The 21,691-nt window shown below is 40.1% G+C and overlaps 1 pseudogene; it reads left to right on the top strand.

Annotated features, from left to right (window-relative positions):
- Positions 1 to 209: 209 nt before the first annotated feature.
- On the top strand, positions 210 to 21,475 carry LOC141630803 (putative pentatricopeptide repeat-containing protein At3g05240; annotated as a pseudogene).
- The last annotated feature ends 216 nt before the right edge of the window (positions 21,476 to 21,691 follow it).

Below are 21,691 nucleotides of genomic sequence, written 5' to 3'. Positions count from 1 at the left end.
GCTGTTAACTCAGAAAATGTGAATATGGGAGGCACCTCCCCACCTCTGCGGATGCTCTATTGAACAAGGTTTGACAATGCAAATAGCCGCGTATTTGGTCATTCATTTTAAGTTAAGCTCCCCTTCTCCAAAGTTGCTATGCAATTTGAGATCTTAATCTTAATCCACTTTATCAATGAACGTTATTTTTGCATTCCGCATTCATAAAGATGCAAATCAAATTCTGCAAATTTCATAATCTTCCGCGATCCTTCCTCTTCAGTACTACTTCGGATTTCCAATATAGCGCACGAAAACATGCGCTTTCTTCAAATGAATGTGGCGCTATTTTCCAGTCCCTTACGAATTCCAAATCCTTAAAAATGGGTCAAACACTTCATGGATATGTAATTCGTTCTGGACTTATACAAGACAATACCTACCTTTGTACCAAAATTGCTGCATTTTATGCAGGTTCTGGGTGTATGAATTACGCCCGTATAATATTTGACAAGATTGTGAATAAAAGTTGTTTTCTTTGGAACTTTATGATTAGAGGTTACTGGTAGCGAATAAGACTAGGTCGTTAAATGCTAGAATTAGCTACCAAATTAACAATTTATAAGTCAAACTATACTCTAGATTACTTCAATTGATAAAGCAATATAGTGCAAGTAAGGGTCGGTCCCAAGAGAAGGTTTTTAAGCTAAGTACTTGAATTGTAAACTATTGAATACTAATGACAAGTGTATAAACAAACAATGGTTATCAACAATGACAAACAATAGATGAACATAGATAAAAGGGGGGTTTTTAGTTGATTGGTAACATGTAAACAAAGTAAAGTTGCAATCTTGTCTAACAAACAATATAACAAACACTTGGTGAGCAAGAAAATTCAATATTAAAGAGAACTTGGTGTAATTCTCTCTTAGTAATCCAACAATGATAAAGCTTGATTCTTTTCTCTCTATTATTATCTATCCAATACTATCATCTCAAGAAATTGATACACACAATTAAACCATATATGTGAATCCTTCAATTCCAACCACAACTCATTAAACCATGAATGAAGACTAGAATTGAGCATGAAGCTTTTACCAAGAGATGTAAGCTAGAATCAAATCCTACTAGATTAAACCATGCTAGCAAGAAAAGACATGTAATTTCCTACTTGATATATGAATCCTTTAAACCAAATCAACATACACCAAGTTTGCTCCAAACAATTCTAGATAGATTAAACCATTTCTCTAGAATTTGCAATAGTTAGGTAAATAAGATGCAAGAGTGATCAATTCATACATTCATCTACTCAACATAAGAATTTAAGAACAAAGGAAAGAACAATAGATAAATTTAGAGAGATTTAAGAGTCTTAAAATACCAAAGTTGGATACTTTGATCAAATTACACCAAGAAAAGAAGGATTTAGCCTTCCATAATCTTGTTACAACCCACAAAATGAAGAAAGATCAACATCCAAAGCCAAAGATTACACTTTTCTTCCTAAAATTCCAAGTTTTCTTAACACACAAGCCTTTTTGAATTATTGCTAAACAAGATGAGATTTAGGTCTCCAAAATGTGAACTATTTATAGGGCTGCACGAAATTTTAGGGTAATACGGAAATTTGGGCTTCCATTTAAGCCAACGGGCTAAATAAAAGTCACGAGTACAGCACATCGGCAGACTGCCGGATGAATGGCAGACTGCCGTGGCAGACTGCCGGCTGAATGGCAGACTGTTGTGGCTAGTGGCAGTCTGCCAAAATGCCTGAATGCGAATTGTTTCTTCACTTCCTCAACACGAATTCTCCACTACTTGACCTTCATGCTTCCTATCAAGGAATGTCGGCTCCGCAACTGGTTCATGTAAGGTCGTCTCCGCGTGATTGTTTTTCTACTAGTGTGGCTAGAGGCTCGTGCTCGGGATTCTGGGTTCTCTCCTCATACGAAGTTCCACACATGAATCAAAATGCATTAGTTATGACAATCATCGGGACGGGAAGATTAACTCTTTATTCCTACAAAAGGACCCATAATTAAAACATACTTGGCCTAAGAAGGCCCTAGTGACTCAACACTTTTTGACTCTATCAAACCCCCCCCCCCCCCCCCATACTTGAACTTTTTCTCGTCCCGAGTAAAACTCAAGGAAGGCATTCGGCAAGTCCATAAGCGGGTGTGGGGTTGAATGATCACTCTTCCCTTACCTCTTCCTTCTTATATCCCCCTCTTAAACAACCACCAATTAAAGGGAAATCTAGAACCAAGGTTTTTGACACTCTCTCTTCACTCACTCCCCCGCCTTATATCATCCCTTAAACAAAGACACGACATACCACCAACTCCGACTCATCACTCTTCACTCCACCCTTCTTATTCCTCCAAAGTAGTAGTGGTCACCCTTGCCTTATCCCAAGGCAATAGCAAGGTGACCTCTCATCCTCCTATTACAATCCATACCACTTATCACCACTTATAACACCCCCTTATCACTCCATAAAAAGTATGATCATGCTACTTGGTTGGCCACACACCTATGCAATTCAACAACCAAAATAGCCAAAGCAAAAATCCACCGATTTGGGACAAATTTTGTGACTCAAAAAGAAATTAAATCCTAATATAACCTCCTTCAAAGACCCTCCTTATCACTCCCTTCTTATCCCTCCATCTTTTTGGTGTGACAATTTTCAATTTTTCAATTTTTTTGGTAAAAATCCCTCATTTTGCTTAAGGCGCCCTTTCGAGTTTTCACCTTAACTTTTCCTTACCTCTCATGGTGGCTCGCAACTCATTTTTTCATTTTACCCGGAATGCCCTTTCGGGTTTTCATCCCGTCCTCGGCCACCTTCCCAATCTTGCCTTAGGTGCCCACCCTTGTGGGTTTTCACCTAGCCGGGACTTTTTTTTTAGCATTAAACAACAAGAAGTTTACATATGTTACAATTCATATTCCTCCCCCACACTTACATTCCACATTGTCCTCAATGTGGAGGACGTCACAAACTTTTCTTCAAAAATGAGAACCCGAGGCACCCCCTTGATCATGGGTGCCTTGGTTCTTCCATCTTCTTTCTTTTCTTTCTCTTTCTCTTGTGTCTCGGGCGTAGTTTTGGTCCACATATTCTTGGGTGATGGAGGGTGGGATTGTTGGGTTAAGAGACATGCCAAATAGTCCACTAACTATCCCAAGTGTGTCCTCTTGGATCCTTGCATCGTAGTATGAAGCTTGGATATACTCTTGATATCTTTCATTTTGGACCCCAAATTGGTGGTCCATTTGGCCTCTCCACTCATTTTGCTCTTTCCACATGTTTGCATTGGCCGTCATTGTTTGGTCAAGTTGTTGTTGCCAAAGACGGTTAGCCTCTTGGTTAGCAATCATTTCCCTCATCAAGGCCGTTTGATTCGTTGCGGTCTCCTCTATAAACTTCCTTCTATCATCAACCACACTTTTCCATTGATCTAGATTCTCCAATCTCGGCGTTTGTTGTTGTTTCCAAGAATGGAGATTCTCCACATGCCCACTTATGGTAGTGAAAACCTCTCTTGTCTCTTTGAAATAATCGTACATATTTTGTTGCCAAGGAGCAACCGGGTCATGAGAGCCCTCTCCCGCTTCGTACATAGGTGTGTCCATGTCCACGGGAGGGTCATTTGGTGCCTCCTCTTCTTCCTCATCGGAGTCAAAGTCCGAAATATCCATACGACAATAGAAGTTCCTACCATGGCTACCACTTGGCAAAGGAGAGTTTTTAGGCCTAGGAAGCCTCAAGTACTTTTGCTTGTCGGGACCCAACCAATACCCTTTAAGGGGGGTTTCCCTCACTTTCTTAAACATCTTGCACTCCTCAAGAACGACATCATTGTACAAGGGAATACCTTTAGTCTTGAAGATGTCTTGGGATTCATCAATGTCCCCCTCAAAGTGTGTAACAAAGAATGTGATTGCCCCCCCACAATTGATGCTCCCTCCCAAACGTTTGGTCTTGTGAACCATGCATGCATCAATAAAAAGTTGTACCCAATCGGGCACTGCTACTTCCTCCGGGAGCATGGTCCATATGGTAGCTCGGATCTTTGAGTTGATCTTAGTGGGCTCTCCTATGGCATAGAAAATGGTGGTTATGAAGCGGGTGAGGAGTTTTACCACGGGGTTGGTGCAATAAGAGATCATGTTGTCATGTTTAGCATTTTTGGTTACCACAATCTCGGTCCAAGCCGCATCACTCCTATGCCCGAGCATGAGAATGGGAGACGGGGTTTTGGAAATGTGCAAGACCTCCCTCACTTGAGTATGGGTAAGGGTGTGCCACTTTTCATTCACTCTAAACCGGATTTTTTTCTCTCTTCCCTCCGCCACATTACACTCCGTCAAGGTAGAAAGGAACGCTCGGGTGTAGGAAGTGTAGGTGTAATCCCATAACTCATCATCAAAGTATGCTTCTAGGCCCACCTTAGCAAGCATAGCTCGGGTTAGTGTGCCCATACCTAAAGCATTTAGGGTGTGGGGGGCAAGGAAACGGGTGGTTTTGATTGGTTGTTTTTGGTGTAGGCCGAGTTTTTGAAAGATTTTTGATTGGTTGGCATCTAACCCTTCCTCCCCGGTAAAAATTGGTTCCTCCACATTTTCGGTCTCCTCTACAACCCTTTTCTTAGATGGCCTACGGAATGGGTTAAGGCTTGACATCCTTGTACCTACAAAAGAGTTGATACAACAAAACCAACACAAAATATGGCACTCAAAAAAATTTCACTCTTTGGGACAATTCACCAAACACTTGGTGTGCACTAGCTCAAGAAGGTTTCAAAAGCTTGTGTTTGGTGTTTGTCTTGCCTCACCTAGAAAATTTTTACCACCAACAACAATTAGAACATCAAGAGACAACAACTAATCCAACTAATTCACGAAAACAAGACTAAATTCGGATTATAAGAGAGCAAGAAAAATGAAAGTTGAGTTTGGTTGTTATACCTCCCCGAATTCCACAAAATAATGCTCCTAGTTGCTCAAAAACCCGTCTGAGACCATTAAATTCCAATCCTTTAGCTTGGAAATTTGAAGTCTTGAAAGTTAGGGTTGTTCAAAAATTTGGGGAAAATTTCTGATTGTTGGTGTAATCGAAGGCATTTTGTGTTGGTGATGGAAGGATTGTGGCCAAAAGATTGAAGGATTGAAGATTTGATGAATGTTGGGAGGAATTTTGAGGGATTTGGGTGGGAAATAGGATAAGGGAAGGGAGATGGGGATGTTGTTGTTGTCGAAAAATCTGGGTTATGAAACAAAGAGGAGTTTTTTTTTTCTTTTTTTCGTGGTTATGTTTGAAAAAAAAATCACTGTTTGGCAGAAACGGCAGACTGCCGAGGTTTTGGCAGACTGCCGAGGGGTTTGGCAGTCTGCCAAAATCCCTGATTTTTGCATTTTTTCGTTGGCTAAATTTTGGTATTAATCCAAAATTTAGCTAATGATGCTTCACCTCTTCCTTGCTCTTTCCCTTAACATGTTCCCATTCAAGTCCCTATCCACATTTCCGTCACTTCACCAATGACACGCTTTCCGAGGTTGTATAAAAATCCACTTCAAACTTCATAGAAGGATTAGTAACTTCATGAATGTTAATGCAATTTATTAACAAGAATGTAAATGACGGAATGATAAATGACGTGAATTTAAATTCTACCTATGAAAAACGGGAAATTCTACACTAAAAAGAGGATATTTACAAATTTGTGCCGTATTTTTAACGTCGATGGCTCAACTTAGTCAATGTTGGAGAATTAATCTTTGTAAATTGGATCTTCTAAAAGAAGATCCTCTTCGCCTTGTAACTCGATTCCTTTGAAGTAATGCTTCAACCTTTGCCCATTGACCTTTATCACTTTTCCCGAGGTCGGGTCTTCTACCTCCACCGCTCCGTGTAGAAAGACTTTCTTGATTTTGTAAGGCCCATACCACTTCGACCTTAGCTTGACGGGAAAGTTCTTGAGACGACTTTGAAAGACCAATACCTCTTGTCCCTCTTTAAAAACTCTTCTTGTTACCATCTTGTCATGCCAAGACCGAGCCTTTTCCTTGTAAATGCTAGCATTGTCATAAGCATTGTGCCTAAGCTCTTCCAATTCTTGAATTTGAAGCTTTCGGTGCAATCCCGCCTCATCGACATTTTGATTGAAAGCTTTGATGGCCCAATAGGCTTTGTGTTCAACTTCTACGGGAAGGTGGCATCCCTTCCCATAAATTAGCCTATATGGAGACATGTCGATTGGGGTCTTATAAGCCGTTCTATAAGCCCATAGAGCATCTTCAAGCTTCTTGCTCCAATCTTTACGGTCGGGATTGACCGTTCTTTCCAAGATATGCTTAATCTCTCGGTTAGAGACTTCCGCTTGACCGTTTGTTTGGGGGTGATAGGCTGTAGAAACCTTGTGGAGCAAACCATATTTTTAAAGCAAGGTTGAGATCACCTTGTTGCAAAAGTGAGTTCCCCTATCACTAACAATGGCCCTTGGGAAGCCGAACCTTGAAAATATGTTGCTCTTGACAAATGCTTTCACCGTCTTTGCATCATCACATTTCGTGGGAATGGCTTCCACCCACTTAGACACGTAATCAACCGCCAAGAAGATGTAGAGGTATCCATAGGAATTAGGGAATGGTCCTATGAAGTCTATTCCCCAAACATCGAAAATTTCCAAATAAAGCATCGGTTGTTGGGGCATTTCGTTTCTACGTGAGATGTTGCCAAAACGTTGGCATCTATCGCAAGTATTGACGAAAGTATGAGCATCTTTGAACAACTTGGGCCAACATAACCCACACTCTAGGACCTTCCGTGCCGTTCTATGAGGCCCAAAATGACCCCCACAAGCGTACTCGTGGCAATGTTTGAGGATAGATGGAATTTCTACATCCGGCACACAACGCCGAATGACTTGATCTTGGCACATCTTCCATAAGTATGGCTCATCCCATATGTAGAATCTAGAATCGGCCTTTATCATATTCCTTTGACTTGATGAGAGTGAGGGTGGAAATTTCTCGGTTACCATGTAGTTGACAAGGTTAGCATACCAAGGCTCAATGGCCTTCATAGAATATAGAGATTCAAGTGGTAAGCTACCGTCCACTACTCCCATGGTCTTCACGAAATTCTCATTGATGTGAATCCGACTCAAATGGTCGGCCACCACATTAGCACTCCCTTGCTTGTCCTTAATCTCGATATCAAACTCACTCAACAAAAGAACCCATCTCATTAGCCTTGCTTTGGTGTCCTTCTTGTCTACTCCTTCCATACCAGACCAATGGTAACATTGACTGTTTTGCCACTATTCATGGTCATAGGGAATCTTCGATATTATTCTTAATTTATAAGACAAAATATAGTCATGTGAGATCTTGTTTGATTTATCGTCATGAATGCTATAAGAATATCAAATTTTTATAATTCTTAATAATGTGTAATCAAAGATATTTACGTTGCAAAACGTGTCTCGACAAGTGTGAAAAAGTCAATGTTACCATTGGTGTGGTATGGAGGGAGTACAAGTTGTCTTATAGACTTGTGGTCGGTATAAATGATGACATTGGCACCCAAGAGATAAGCCCGGAACTTTTTAATAGCATACACCACCGCCAAGAATTCCTTCTCCGTGGTAGTGCAGTTCCGTTGAGCATCATTCAAAAGTGAAGAAGCATATTGTATCACATGAGCAACCTTCCCGTCCCTTTGGCCTAAGACCGCGCCAAGGGCATAATCACTAGCATCGGTCATGATTTCAAAAGGGAGGTCCCATCTTGGAGCTTGAATTATCGGGGCCGTCACAAGCTTTTCCTTCAAAGAATCGAATACCAACCTACACGCATCATCAAAAACAAACTCCACATCCTTGTGCAAAAGCTTGCACAAGGGGTAAGCAATCTTGGAGAAGTCATTAATAAATCGACGGTAGAAGCCCGAGTGTCCTAGGAACGACCTTATCTCCCGAGTATTACTAGGATATGGCAAGGTTTTTATCACTTCAACCTTAGCCACATCCACCTCAATCCCTCTCTTTGAGACTATGTGACCTAACACGACGCCGCTTTTAACCATAAAGTGACAATTTTCGGAATTCAACACAAGGTGTGACTCCGTGCATCGTGATAGGACCATAGTTAGGTGGTCCAATCAAGCTTCAAAATTATCTCCATGGACGGTGAAGTCGTCCATGAAAACCTTTAAGACTCTTTCTACAAGATCCGAGAAAAGACTCACCATGCAACGTTGAAATGTACCCGGAGCATTACACAAACCGAAGGGCATCCTTCGGTATGCATATGTTCCAAAAGGGCATGTGAATGTTGTCTTGGATTGATCCTCCGGACGTATGGGAATTTGAAAGTATCCGGAATATCTGTCCAAGAAACAATAGAATTCCTTTCCCCTAGCCTCTCTAGCATTTGGTCTAGAAAGGGTAGAGGAAAATGATTTTTGAAAGTCACGGCATTTAGGCGGCGGTAATCGATGCAAACTCTCCACCCGGTTTGAATCCGGGTGGGAATTAAAGATCCTTCCTTGCCCTCGATTACCGTCACACCACCCTTTTTAGGTACACATTGAGTGGGACTTACCCATTGAGAGTCACTAATGGGGTAGATGATTCCCATTTGGAGTTGTTTAATGATCTCTTCCTTCACCACTTCCATCATTGGTGGGTTTAATCTTCTTTGTGGTTGCCGAACCGGCTTTGCTTCCCCTTCCAAACGGATCTTGTGCATGCAAACGCTTGGGCTTATCCCTTTTAGATCCGCAATGCTCCACCCAAAAGCTTCCTTGTACTTGTGCAATACTTCCACCAACCTCTTTTCTTGATCACCCTCAAGTTGGTTTGAAATTATGAGGGGTAGAGTGTTGTTTTCCCTAAGAAAAACGTACTTCAAGTGGTCGGGGAGTGGTTTTAGATTGAGGGTGGGTGGCTTAATGATGGATGGAAGTGGTCTTTCAAGGGAGGCTTCTAGGGGTAGGAATTTGGGGTAGCTAGGATTTGTCTTTAAGCAAAACAAGTATTCGTGGAACAGGGGATTTGGCAGACTGCCATGGGGCAGGCAGACTGCCGTGGTAGACTGCGGTTTGTCCGGCAGACTGCCGTGGGTTTTGGCAGTCTGCCGAATTCCCTGATTCCGGCCTCTTTCTTTTCCATTTGGTCATCTTCAAGGGTTATTTCCTCCTCTAACTTGTTGACATAATCCTGCACATCATTAGACAACAAAAACTGCAACCCTTCTTTCTCTACATTGTTAGTGAGGGCCACTTCAAGTAGGTCTCTATGACTCAATTGGTAAACTCGATTTGCCAAAGGTTCAATTTTATCAAGAAAGTAGCAAAAACTCAAATCATCGGTCTTCTTCATTGTCTCATACACATTATACTTCAAAATTTTCACTTCAAATTCCATGGTCAAATTTCCATCATACATGTCAAGTTTGGTTTTGGAGGTTCTCATGAAAGGCCTCCCTAGCAAAAGGGGTGTAGCCTTGGAGTCCGGTTCCATGTCCAAAACATAAAATCGGTCGGAAACATGAATTTATCAACCTATACCAACACATCTTCTACAAGATCCTTAGGGTGAATTGTGGAGCGGTCCGCTAATTGTATCACAACATTGGTCTTAGACAAGGGAGGCAATTCTAAGGTCTCATAAATGGAATAAGGCATGACATTAATAGAGGAGCCCGAGTCTAGCATAGCTCTAGAAAAAGCTTTGCCTCCAATTGAGCACGGTATAGTTAGCATGCCCGAATCATCGCACTTTTTGGTAAGATTTTGTTTGAAAATTGCCGAGACATGCCTACTAACCGTGACTCTTTCAACTCCTTTCCTTGGCTTCAGTTTAGGGGTGCAAAGTTCTTTGACAAAATTTGCATACCTAGGAATGTTTTGATGATAGTAAAAAGAGGAATGTTGACCTTACATTTCCTAAAAGTTTCATAAAGATCGGAATCTTTATCAAACTTCTTGGGATTTAAGAGGGCACTTGGAAATGGTACCTCCGGTTCATATTCCTTTTCATTTTCTTCAAGTTGATCCTTTGTGTTGATGCTTCCTTTCTTTCCCTTGTCAATGCTCAAAGGACTTTTTTCCTTTTCCTCATTAGCTTTTGAAGATGACCCTTTCTCTTGTTCAACCACTAGCTCTTCTTCACTTTGCTCTTCAATTTCAATAACCCTTTCTTGTGACTTTCCCCTTCTCTTCTTCTTGGGAGGGGATTCTAAAGTTCTCCCCTTCCTCAATGTCATAGCACTAGCATTCTCTCTAGGAGGAAATGTAGGGGAGGGAATAGAAGTGGAATTCCTTTGGTTTTGCTTGGTAAGTTCTTGGGCAATTTGTCCAAGTTGGACCTCAAGGTTGGCAGCCTTGGCATCACTAACACCCTTGTCGGCGTCAATCTTGTCAAACCGCTTGTTTGTTTTAACTTCTCTTGCAAAATGTTCTTAAGCAAGTCTTGAACACTTGGTCCCTTTTGAGAATTGGTGGTGTTACCTTGATTGCCAAATTGGGATGATTGACCTTGGTTTTGGTTTCTACCTTGGTTGTTGAAATTCCCATTCCTAATTCCTTGAGAATTTGAACCTTGACCTTGTCGGGAATTTTGGTCCCTCAAGTGGTTGAATTGGCCATTTACAAAGCTCTTTGAGGTGTCACCACCCCAACCAAGTCGAACATTGTCTCTACTCCCAACATTGTAAGTATTACCACTAGGGTCATAATTGTAGTATCCTCCCCCGGGAAGATTCCTAGCATTGTAATTCCCATAACCCATTGCACTTACATTTTCCACACCAATTCCTTCTTCAATCATAATGGGGCAAGCTTCCTCTATATGAGGACCTTGGCAATAGTTGCATTCCACTTGATTCCCTTTTCCCCCATCTTTGTTTGGATTGTTCACCATCATGTTCTTCACTAGGTGAGTTAAGTCATTCACACTTTGCTCAAGATTTTGAGTAGATGAGGAGGAGGTTCCCATTGAAGATGCATTTCTTGATCCCCTTTGAGTTCTACCATAATTTCTTGTAGTTGAGGCAAGTCTCTCAATGATTTCCTTGGCATCCACTATGGAAAAATTCTCCAAACCTCCTCCGGTAGCGGAATTGACCATCCTTTGATCATCTTGACCTAAACCTTCATAAGAGTTCACAAGAAGGTCATCATCACTCAACCCATGGTATGGGCATTGAGCCACCAACTTCTTAAATCTCTCCCAATACTCATACATGGTTTCCCCATTGTGGTAATGGCCTTTGATACGTGCATTTTATATAGTCTTTTTAGCCTATTTTATGCACGTATTTCTATGCTTTTATCGTGGTTTTATGCTACGAAATGCCCCGAATATGCTACTTTGGGTTATTTTGTCTTATTTGCAGAAATGGACCATAAAGTAGTAGATTCATGCCATTTACCGTCCGTTTTGCATGCATTTGGAGGAAGAGATAATTTGGAGCGGTAAATATAGCTGTCTTGGGATGCGTGAAGGTGTTTCGGGAGCTAAAAGGACAAGTCAAAGTCAACTAACGTGAATTAATAAGCTGCTGAAGTTAGTTTCCACTCGATCGAGTGCTTTTCTAGTCGATCGAGTGGTTTTAGGATGAATAAATAGTCGATCGAGTAGTTTTTCTGGTCGATCGACCAGTTCAATAATAGCCTTTAGTCGATCGAGTACCTAATTCAGTCGATCGAGCAGGTTTTAGGTGAGTTTACTCGATCGAGTGGTTTTATTCCACTCGATCGAGTGGATTCGCTATGGGCTGGGATTTTTAGCTTTAATTCCGTTAATTACGTTTAGCAAATCCTATTTTCTTATAAATAGGAAGATTAGGATGACATTTAAACTCTCTCTTTTCTCCCCCTGACACTTTTATTACGTTACTTTGGCTACTGTTACTTTTGTTCTTCTCTGTTTCCGGACCATTAATTCAGTAATCTTTCCCTTACTCTCTTTTAATGCTTATTTCTTCTTTAATTCTTGTCATTTCTTATTTAATTATGCGTAGCTAAATCTCTTAGTATGCTAGGATTAGGGAAGCCGTGGTAGCAACATGTTATAATTGACTTGAATAGATTAGTCTGGCGATAAGAATTGTATTAGGCAATTTAATTGTTATCAGGTTGAATGTATGCATGCAGGAGACCAATTTATCTAGTTAACCCCGACCTGGATCGAAAGATTGGAAAGGAAGGCTTGCTTAATTACAATAGGGTATTGTAGTGAGGGCGAAAACTAAGCTATTTACGCTCTAGGGCGGTTTAAGGACCGAAAGGTGACGACCATAGCCCTTCTTATCAATAGTTTAATCGTCTCAGTATACCCGATAGTATAGCTGCCACGGTAGACCGATTCCTAGCATATTTCCTTCCTCTTATTATTAATTTCCTTTATCCCTTTTCTCTTGCCTTTAGCTTCAGTAGTTTAGTTAGTCCAAATCAATCAAACCCCCAGCATTGTGACATTAGACAGATAAATAGACAAATAGATAGTAAACCGCCTCCCTGTGGAGATCGACCCTACTTACCGCTGACTTCTATTAGTAGTACTTAGGTATTTATTTTTGGTACAGAACGACCATATCAAATTTTGGCCCCGTTGCCGGGGAGGCATCTATTTAATTATTTGTTTCATTTTATCTGTTTTTAGCCTCAGGGGATTTTTCCCTTGAGGCCGTTCAAATCTTTTTCCTTGAGTGCTGTTTTGATAGGCCTTACAGGTTCTACCTAGACAGTTCTAGGTGAAAGATTGTCAAAGGGAAGGCTTGAGTACCTTTGACCCATCACCGATGTCCCATTATATGGCACAACAGGTGATTTACTGTGGGAGATGTGGTGCTGCTGGGCATGATGCAGTTTTTTGTTTGGCAGAGAATGACGAAGTTTACGCGTTCAAGCAGCGTAGTCGAGCTAGTCAAGCAGCTGTAGTTGTGCCACCACATCCACCCTATCAATGGCCACCGCAACAAGATCCTCCTAATATACAAGAAGAAGAAATTGCGGAGCTGAAATCTTTATTGGAGACACTTGAATCTCAAATGCGAGTGAGGCAAGATTATGATAAACGATTTTTCGCGCGCATTGATAAGCTCGAAACTGACATTGCTCAGTTAGCAGCTGAGATGCAAGAAGAAGAGGTTTACCTTGCTGAGAGCGGTTTTTTCCCTGAGGAAACCGTGTTGCCCAATGCCGAGGATGACTTTTATGACTCGGACGACGAGTTTCTATCACATTTCACTGCCTTACACGAGGATTTCAGCCCTGTACAGGAGGAATCACTCGATCGAGTGACTAATATTAGTCGATCGAGTGATTTTCCAGGAGAAAGTGCTCGATCGAGTGATATTTCCACTCGATCGAGTGGAATTCAGGAGGAAATTGGTCGATCGAGTGATTATTCTGCTCGATCGACTGAATTGGCCATTGGGAGTTTTGATTCGTCATATGGGTTTGATCTAGATGACGATTTTGATGATGATAATGGATACGGTGAGTCTCCCCTATTCAAAGCCGAGTTGGATGCGCTGGAGGCTGAGATTTACGGGATGAAATCCATTAAGGAGATTGATGAAGAAGCAGCTGAGTCGGTAATTACTCCTAGCACGGAAGAGGTAATAAATTCTTTTATCTATGATTCCGTCATTGGGAGCGACCAACCTGAGGTAGTAAACGATAATTTTATTATTGTTTGTTTTAATAGTATTTTGCCTCATTTGATTCGTACTTCTTCTTTTAAAGCTATACCTCCTCATATGTGGATGAATAAATTAGCGATTTCTCACCATCCTTGTCGTCTTAATTTTGTTAATCTGAAATGGAACCCCACTTTGTCGTCAATTGCTCCCGCGCTCCTACATTTTGTGGATAAATTTAGGAGCTCGCATAGGAAATTTGTTAGACTTAAATGTTTCCATACTTTTATTTCCTATTTCTTTATTCCACTTGGGTGCTACTTATGCTTCTGTGTAGCACATGCGCAGATTTATGATTTATTGTTGCGCGCTTTGAGCTGTTTCGATTGTGATTAATTAGAGAGGCTCGAAGAAAAGAAGGTCGAGCTGGGACCTGACTGAAGCTAGCGCTACCCGGGAGGCAACCCAGAGAATTTTATTTTGCATTTTATTTAAATTCAGTTGTAATAAATGGTTTTTATACCATAGACTATCTCAGTATGCTTGTTTAGTTAGTTTGCGGGCTGTTTTATTTGCATTTTGCAGGAACACGCTGAGAATCACTCGATCGAGTAGTTTTTCTACTCGATCGAGCACTTTAGCTGATGGATTCACTCGATCGAGTGATTAATTTACTCGATCGACCACCTGCAGAATAGAGAACTACTCGATCGACTGCCTTTCCTTTCGATCGAGCAGTTTTTAGACGCCCATTCTACTCGATCAGCTACTGTTCATCTGCTATCGAGTGTATTTGACTTGGATTAGCTTCCTGAGACGGTTTTCCGGGCCTTTTAGCAACCTCCCATGTTCATGGTCGGTTTAGGGAGGTCCCTTTATTCGCGCATTTTGTGAGTTTTTCCGTATTTACTCTCTTTCTCCTTCAGTTTGCATTTCCTTTCCATGTTTTGGTACAATGGGGGCATTGTACGGTTTGGTTTGGGGAGGTTATGCATCCATATCTGTGTCTACATATTGTTTTTATTTGCATTTCTGTTATCACGTTTAATTTTTGTATTGCATTGTTGTTTATTTTTATTAAAAATTCAAAAATTCCATAAAAATTGAAAAATTGTTAAAATTCAAAAAAAAAATTCATGTTTATTTTTGCATATAGGTTGAGTCGGAACGGTAGATTTCAATGATGAAATTGCACTATATCTGTCTTTTTGCTTAAGCCTTGCATTAGACTGTTATCTTTTAGCTTTGTCTTATTGCATATCTACGAGTTAATGTTTAATTTAGCTGAACGAATAGACTTGACCTGAAATTTTGGAAACCTACTTATAATTCCTAAGGAATTAGAGCCTTATAAACTGGTGTCATTTATAACCGGTTTCATGTAGGATTGTGAGTAGTTACTCCTTGCATAACATGTATCATCAATTTGCACGTATATGAAATTCAATTGCTTTTTGCCTTCATACATTCGGGTTAGTGGTTGGTGTCACATGCAGGGAGGTGCTTACAATTTCCCTTTCCTTTCATTTTTCCCCATAAACTCCACATTAGCCAAATTTTCCTGTTGACCCTTAGCTACATTCCAAATTTAGCTTGCCTTGTCAAGCTAGTTTAGATTGTTCTGCGGTATATTGTCTATTGTATCAAGTTTGGCTTGCATCTATTGATTCGGAGTTGGTAACTTATGAAGAAAAGGAGGATGATGAAAAAGACGTGGAAAAAAAAGTTGAAAAAAAAGGAATTCGAAAATGAAAAAGAAGAAAAGAAGAAACCGAAAAATAGAAAAAGAAAGGAAAAATTTGAAAAAAAGAGATGTTGTTTGTTGATTAGTCGGTTTCGCTCCTATGCTTTATTTGTATCTTTTGAGCAGTATTTTCAGTTCGGTTTGGTGAGTTTTGTGCCAAATAAAGGGCATGTGCTTAATTCATAATTGAGTTGGAATCGGATGTCGATATATGGTTTTGTTTAGGTACTAGCTTGATCACCTATACCTCCACATTCCCATAAATGTTTTGCCTTTTCTTACCCATTGCCTCACTTTACCATATTTTTGTAAGCCCTCGGGTTGATGTGACAGACCTTGTTTGGTTGGAATGTATGTTTGGTAGCTAGAATTGTCTATCATATTAGTTGCATGCATGTTTATGTGGGTCGTAGTCTAGGTGAGCGACTATTTTTCTTTCTCTCTTATATATATATATATATATATATATATATATATATATATATATATATATATATATATATATATATATATGTTCACCCTTTGCTTCATGAGAGAAGAGTGACCCGTGAGAGTCCATTATTAAAGGTCTTGCAAGGTCGACGGTTCAGCTATTTTATGAACATCCTATAACTCGTTTGCATTTGACTATTTAGCTATAAGTGTTAGTTTGTCTGCATTAAATTGACTTAAGTGGGCATTTGTAGCTAGCTTTGAGTTATCTTTTTCCGTTCCATTAGTTGCATTTTAGTTTACTCGGGGACGAGTAAAGGTTTGGTTTGGAGAGATTTGATACGTGCATTTTATATAGTCTTTTTAGCCTATTTTATGCACGTATTTCTATGCTTTTATCGTGGTTTTATGCTACGAAATGCCCCGAATATGCTACTTTGGGTTATTTTGTCTTATTTGCAGGAATGGACCATAAAGTAGTAAATTCATGCCATTTACCGTCCGTTTTTCATGCATTTGGAGGAAGAGATAATTTGGAGCGGGAAATATAGCTGTCTTGGGATGCGTGAAGGTGTTTCTGGAGCTAAAAGGACAAGTCAAAGTCAACTAACGTGAATTAATGAGCTGCTGAAGTTAGTTTCCACTCGATCGAGTGCTTTTCTAGTCGATCGAGTGGTTTTAGGATGAATAAATAGTCGATCGAGTAGTTTTTCTGGTCGATCGACCAGTTCAATAATAGCCTTTAGTCGATCAAGTACCTAATTCAGTCGATCGAGCAGGTTTTAGGTGAGTTTACTCGATTGAGTGGTTTTATTCCACTCGATCGAGTGGATTCGCTATGGGCTGGGCTTTTTAGCTTTAATTCCGTTAATTAGGTTTAGCAAATCCTATTTTCTTATAAATAGGAAGATTAGGACGACATTTAAACTCTCTCTTTTCTCCTCCTGACACTTTTATTACGTTACTTTGGCTACTGTTACTTTTGTTCTTCTCTGTTTCCGGACCATTAATTCAGTAATCTTTCCCTTACTCTCTTTTAATGCTTATTTATTCTTTAATTCTTGTCATTGCTTATTTAATTATGCGTAGCTAAATCTCTTAGTATGCTAGGATTAGGGAAGTCGTGGTAGCAACATGTTATAATTGACTTGAATAGATTAGTCTGGCGATAAGAATTGTATTAGGCAATTTAATTGTTATCAGGTTGAATGTATGCATGCAGGAGACCAATTTATCTAGTTAACCCCGACCTGGATCGAAAGATTGGAAAGGAAGGCTTGCTTAATTACAATAGGGTATTGTAGTGAGGGCGAAAGCTAAGCTATTTACGCTCTAGGGCGGTTTAAGGACCGAACGGTGACGACCATAGCCCTTCTTATCAATAGTTTAATCGTCTCAGTATACCCGATAGTATAGCTGCCACGGTAGACCGATTTCTAGCATATTTCCTTCCTCTTATTGTTAATTTCCTGTATCCCTTTTCTCTTGCCTTTAGCTTCAGTAGTTTAGTTAGTCCAAATCAATCAAACCCCCAACATTGTGACATTAGACAAATAAATAGACAAGTAGATAGTAAACTACCTCCCTGTGGAGATCGACCCTACTTATCGCTGACTTCTGTTAGTAGTACTTAGGTATTTATTTTTGGTACAGAACGACCGTATCAGCCTTCTTTGCACGGTTGTGGCGTGAATCGGGGTAGAATTTCTCAAGGAAGGCCGCTTTCATTTCCTTCCAAGTTCTTATGGACCCCGGAGTAAGATAGAAGAGCCAATCCTTGGCCGCATCCAACAAGGAAAATGGGAAGGCCCGTAGTTTGAATTGGTCCTCCGTCACTCCATTCGGAATGGCTCCTTCACACATCATGTGAAATTCCGATATGTGACGGTTTGGATCATTTCCCGCATGGCCATGGAACTTGGGCACGTTATAAATAAAGAAACCTTTGAATTCGAAATTTGCATTGACTCCTAAAGGGGGGTAGGTGATGCACAAAGGTTGTTCATCATAATTCCTTGCTCTTATCTCCCGGATGGTTCTCGTGTCATTCGCCATAGGGGGATACTCTACTTCAATCGGATTTACTTCAATAGGATCTTCCGAAGGTGCTTCTTCTACTCGATATTCCCTTTGTGCTCTTTGGTACCACAGATTGGTAAATAACCACGAATATGCTCCAAAAGAGTCCTCTTCAACGGGGGTTGATTCACCGTTTTGTAGAGGACTAAACATAAACCTTTGCACTACACACACAAGTTAGAACTTCCACTTACTATCAAAAACAAAGAGAAGAAAAATAACTAACATGTAATTAACAATCAAGCCTTTAGCTATGTTGCCCTTCCCCGGCAACGACGCCAAAATTTGGTAGCGAATAAGACTAGGTCGTTAAATGCTAGAATTAACTACCAAATTAACAATTTATAAGCCAAACTATACTCTAGATTACTCCAATTGATAAAGCAATATACTGCAAGTAAGGGTCGATCCCAAGAGAAGGTCTTTTAAGCTAAGTACTTGAATTGTAAACTATTGAATACTAATGACAAGTGTATAAACAAACAATGGTTATCAACAATGACAAACAATAGATGAACATAGATAAAAGGGGGGTTTTGAGTTGATTGGTAACATGAAAACAAAGTAAAGTTGCAATCTTGTCTAACAAACAATATAACAAACACTTGGTGAGCAAGAAAATTCAATATTAAAGTGAACTTGGTGTAATTCTCTCTTAGTAATCCAACAATAATAAAGCTTGATTCTTTTCTCTCTATTATTATCTATCCAATATTATCATCTCAATAAATTGATACACATAATTAAACCATATATGTGAATCCTTCAATTCCAACCACAACTCATTAAACCATGAATGAAGACTAGAATTGAGCATGAAGCTTTTACCAAGAGATGTAAGCTAGAATCAAATCCTACTAGATTAAACCATGCTAGCAAGAAAAGACATGTAACTTCCTACTTGATATATGAATCCTTTAAACCAAATCAACATACGCCAAGTTTGCTCCAAACAGTTCTAGATAGATTAAACCATTTCTCTAGAATTTGCAATAGTTAGGTAAATAAGATGCAAGAGTGATCAATTCATACATTCATCTACTCAACATTAGAATTTAAGAACAAAGGAAAGAACAATAGATAAATTTAGAGAGATTTAAGAGTCTTACAATACCAAAGTTGGATACTTTGATCAAATTACACCAAGAAAAGAAGGATTTAGCCTTCCATAATCTTGTTACAACCCACAAAATGAAGAAAGATTAACATCCAAAGCCAAAGATTACACTTTTCTTCCTAAAATTCCAAGTTTTCTTAACACACAAGCCTTTTTGAATTATTGCTAAACAAGATGAGATTTAGGTCTCCAAAATGTGAACTATTTATAGGGCGCTGCACGAAATTCTAGGGTAATACGGAAATTTGGGCTTCCATTTAAGCCAACGGGCTAAACAAAAGTCACGAGTACAGCACATCGGCAGACTGCCGGATGAATGGCAGACTGTCGTGGTAGACTGCCGGCTGAATGGCAGACTGCCGTGGCAGACTGTTGTAGCTGGTGGCAGTCTGCCAAAATGTCTGAATGCGAATTATTTCTTCACTTCCTCAACACGAATTCTCCACTACTTGACCTTCATGCTTCCTATCAAGGAATTTCGGCTCCGCAACTGGTTCATGTAAGGTCGCCTCCACGTGATTGCTTATCTACTAGTGTGGCTAGAGGTCGTGATCGGGATTCCGGGTTCTCTCCTCATACGAAGCTCCACACATGAATCAAAATGCATTAGTTATGACCATCATCGGGACGGAAAGATTAACTCTTTATTCCGACAAAAGGACCCTTAATTAAAACATACTTGGCCTAAGAGCATCTCCAATGGTTCTTTAAAAGGACCTGCTTGCAATTTTTGCAAAATAATATGCATGTAGCTTACCATTGGAGATGGAAAAGTGAGATGTAGCTTGCAAGCATGGTAGGTCTACCAAGCTACATGCTTGCTTTAGAAAAAAAAATAAAAGATAAATTTTCATTGGATGAAGCCAAGTATGTGGGACCCATACAAGATACATATATTGCAGTTTGCCATTAAAGCGGTACATTGCCGGAAAGCCGAGTAGCTTTAAAAATCGATACGACAAACCAAGCTACAATGCATTGTAGCTGGCCGTTGGAGATGCTCTAAGAAGGCCCTAGTGACTCAACACTTTTTGACTCTATCAGTTACGCAAGTAATGGTCTTTCTATGCAGGTTATATCGCTTTACCGAACAATGATGAGAATTGGTGTTTTATCGGATAATTTCACGTACCCGTTTGTTATTAAGGCGTGTGGCGATTTGGTACATGTTTATCTTGGTAGGATTGTACATGCTCAGGCTGTCGTTAATGGGTTTCATTTCGATATATATGTCGGGAATTGTCTTTTAGCAATGTATGCGAGATTTCGAGATATGGAGAATGCACGTAAAGTGTTTGATGTAATGCCTAAGAGAGATTTGACTTCGTGGAATACTATGATATCCGGGTATGCCAGAAACGGTAATCCTTACGTATTTTTCAGAAAATGCTTGTAACTGGCGCTGGCTTGGATTCAACGACTCTACTTAGCGTGCTTTCGGCTTGTTCTGAACTAAACTCTTTTGGGATTGGAAAACAAGTGCATGGTTATCTCCTGCGGAATCACATACATTGCTTGAACAATTTTTTACCTAATTCTCTTATGGAGGTATATTGTACCAGTGGGTCTATGATATACGCAATGCGATTATTTGAAGTCTCCCGGAAGGATTCTGTTTCGTGGAATACTTTAATTTCAGGTTATGCTCGAAACGACGAGGGTTTTGAAGGTTTAAGTCTTTTCTGCCAGATGGTAACGGCTGGTAAGCAGCCAGATCTTGCAACCTTCATTGTTGTACTAGGGATTTGTGAGAAGGTCGCTGCCCTGAATTTCGGTATGTCCGTTCAATCTTATCTTCTACGAGAAGGGTTTGGTAGAAGCACAATGGCTGCAACAGTCTCATAGGTATGTATTCTCGATGTGGAGAGTTGACTTATTCACAGCTTGTTTTTGAAGAAATCGAAGAAAAGAATTTGGTTTGTTGGACTGCCATGATTTCAGCCTTTGGTAACCATGGCAAGGGAAAGGAAGCTATTTCGATTTTACACCAAATGATAGCGAATGGCATTGTTATGGATGAGGGTACTTTCACTTCTGTATTGACTGCGTGTAGCCATGCTGGATTGGTTGAGGAAGGTCGCGAAATTTTTCATAAAATACATCAGAAATATAATATTACGCCTGTACTGGCTCATTACGCAAGTTTCGTAGATCTTCTCAGCCGAGCAGGACAACTGGATGAAGCATATGCGATAATCTGCAGCATGGAGGTGAAACCAACAACTGATATATGGGCTTCCTTCCTTTCATGTTGTAGGCTTCATGGAAATGTTACCCTAGCTGAGATCGCTGGTCGGGAAATTCTTGAAGCGAAATCAGATAAAGTAGGGGGCTACATTTGCCTTTCACATGTATATGCAGATGGGAAAAGATGGACTGATGTTGAAAGAGTTCATGGCATAGTAAAGAGTAAAGCAATGGCTAAGCCCACAGCTTACAGCTTCATTAAATAATGCGTAGGGAAAACAAAATGAGGGTGTGGTACTAGTCCTGGTAAAGAGTTAATTGCTGTGTAAATGTTCTCCAGGGTTCTAATGCTATTGTTTTTATTGATTTCTTAAGGAATTCTTCGAAGCATCTCTCATACGCTGCTTAGACAGATACGGATCTTATTTAAGGGGTAATGAAGGAAAAAAATGGCGGTGGTGGCGGCAACCATTGAGGCATAG

The sequence above is a fragment of the Silene latifolia genome, chromosome Y (genome assembly GCF_048544455.1).
Source record: "Silene latifolia isolate original U9 population chromosome Y, ASM4854445v1, whole genome shotgun sequence".
Lineage (NCBI taxonomy): Eukaryota > Viridiplantae > Streptophyta > Magnoliopsida > Caryophyllales > Caryophyllaceae > Silene > Silene latifolia.
Note: the sequence above shows the minus strand (reverse complement) of the source record. Positions and strands in the feature narration are given on the sequence as shown.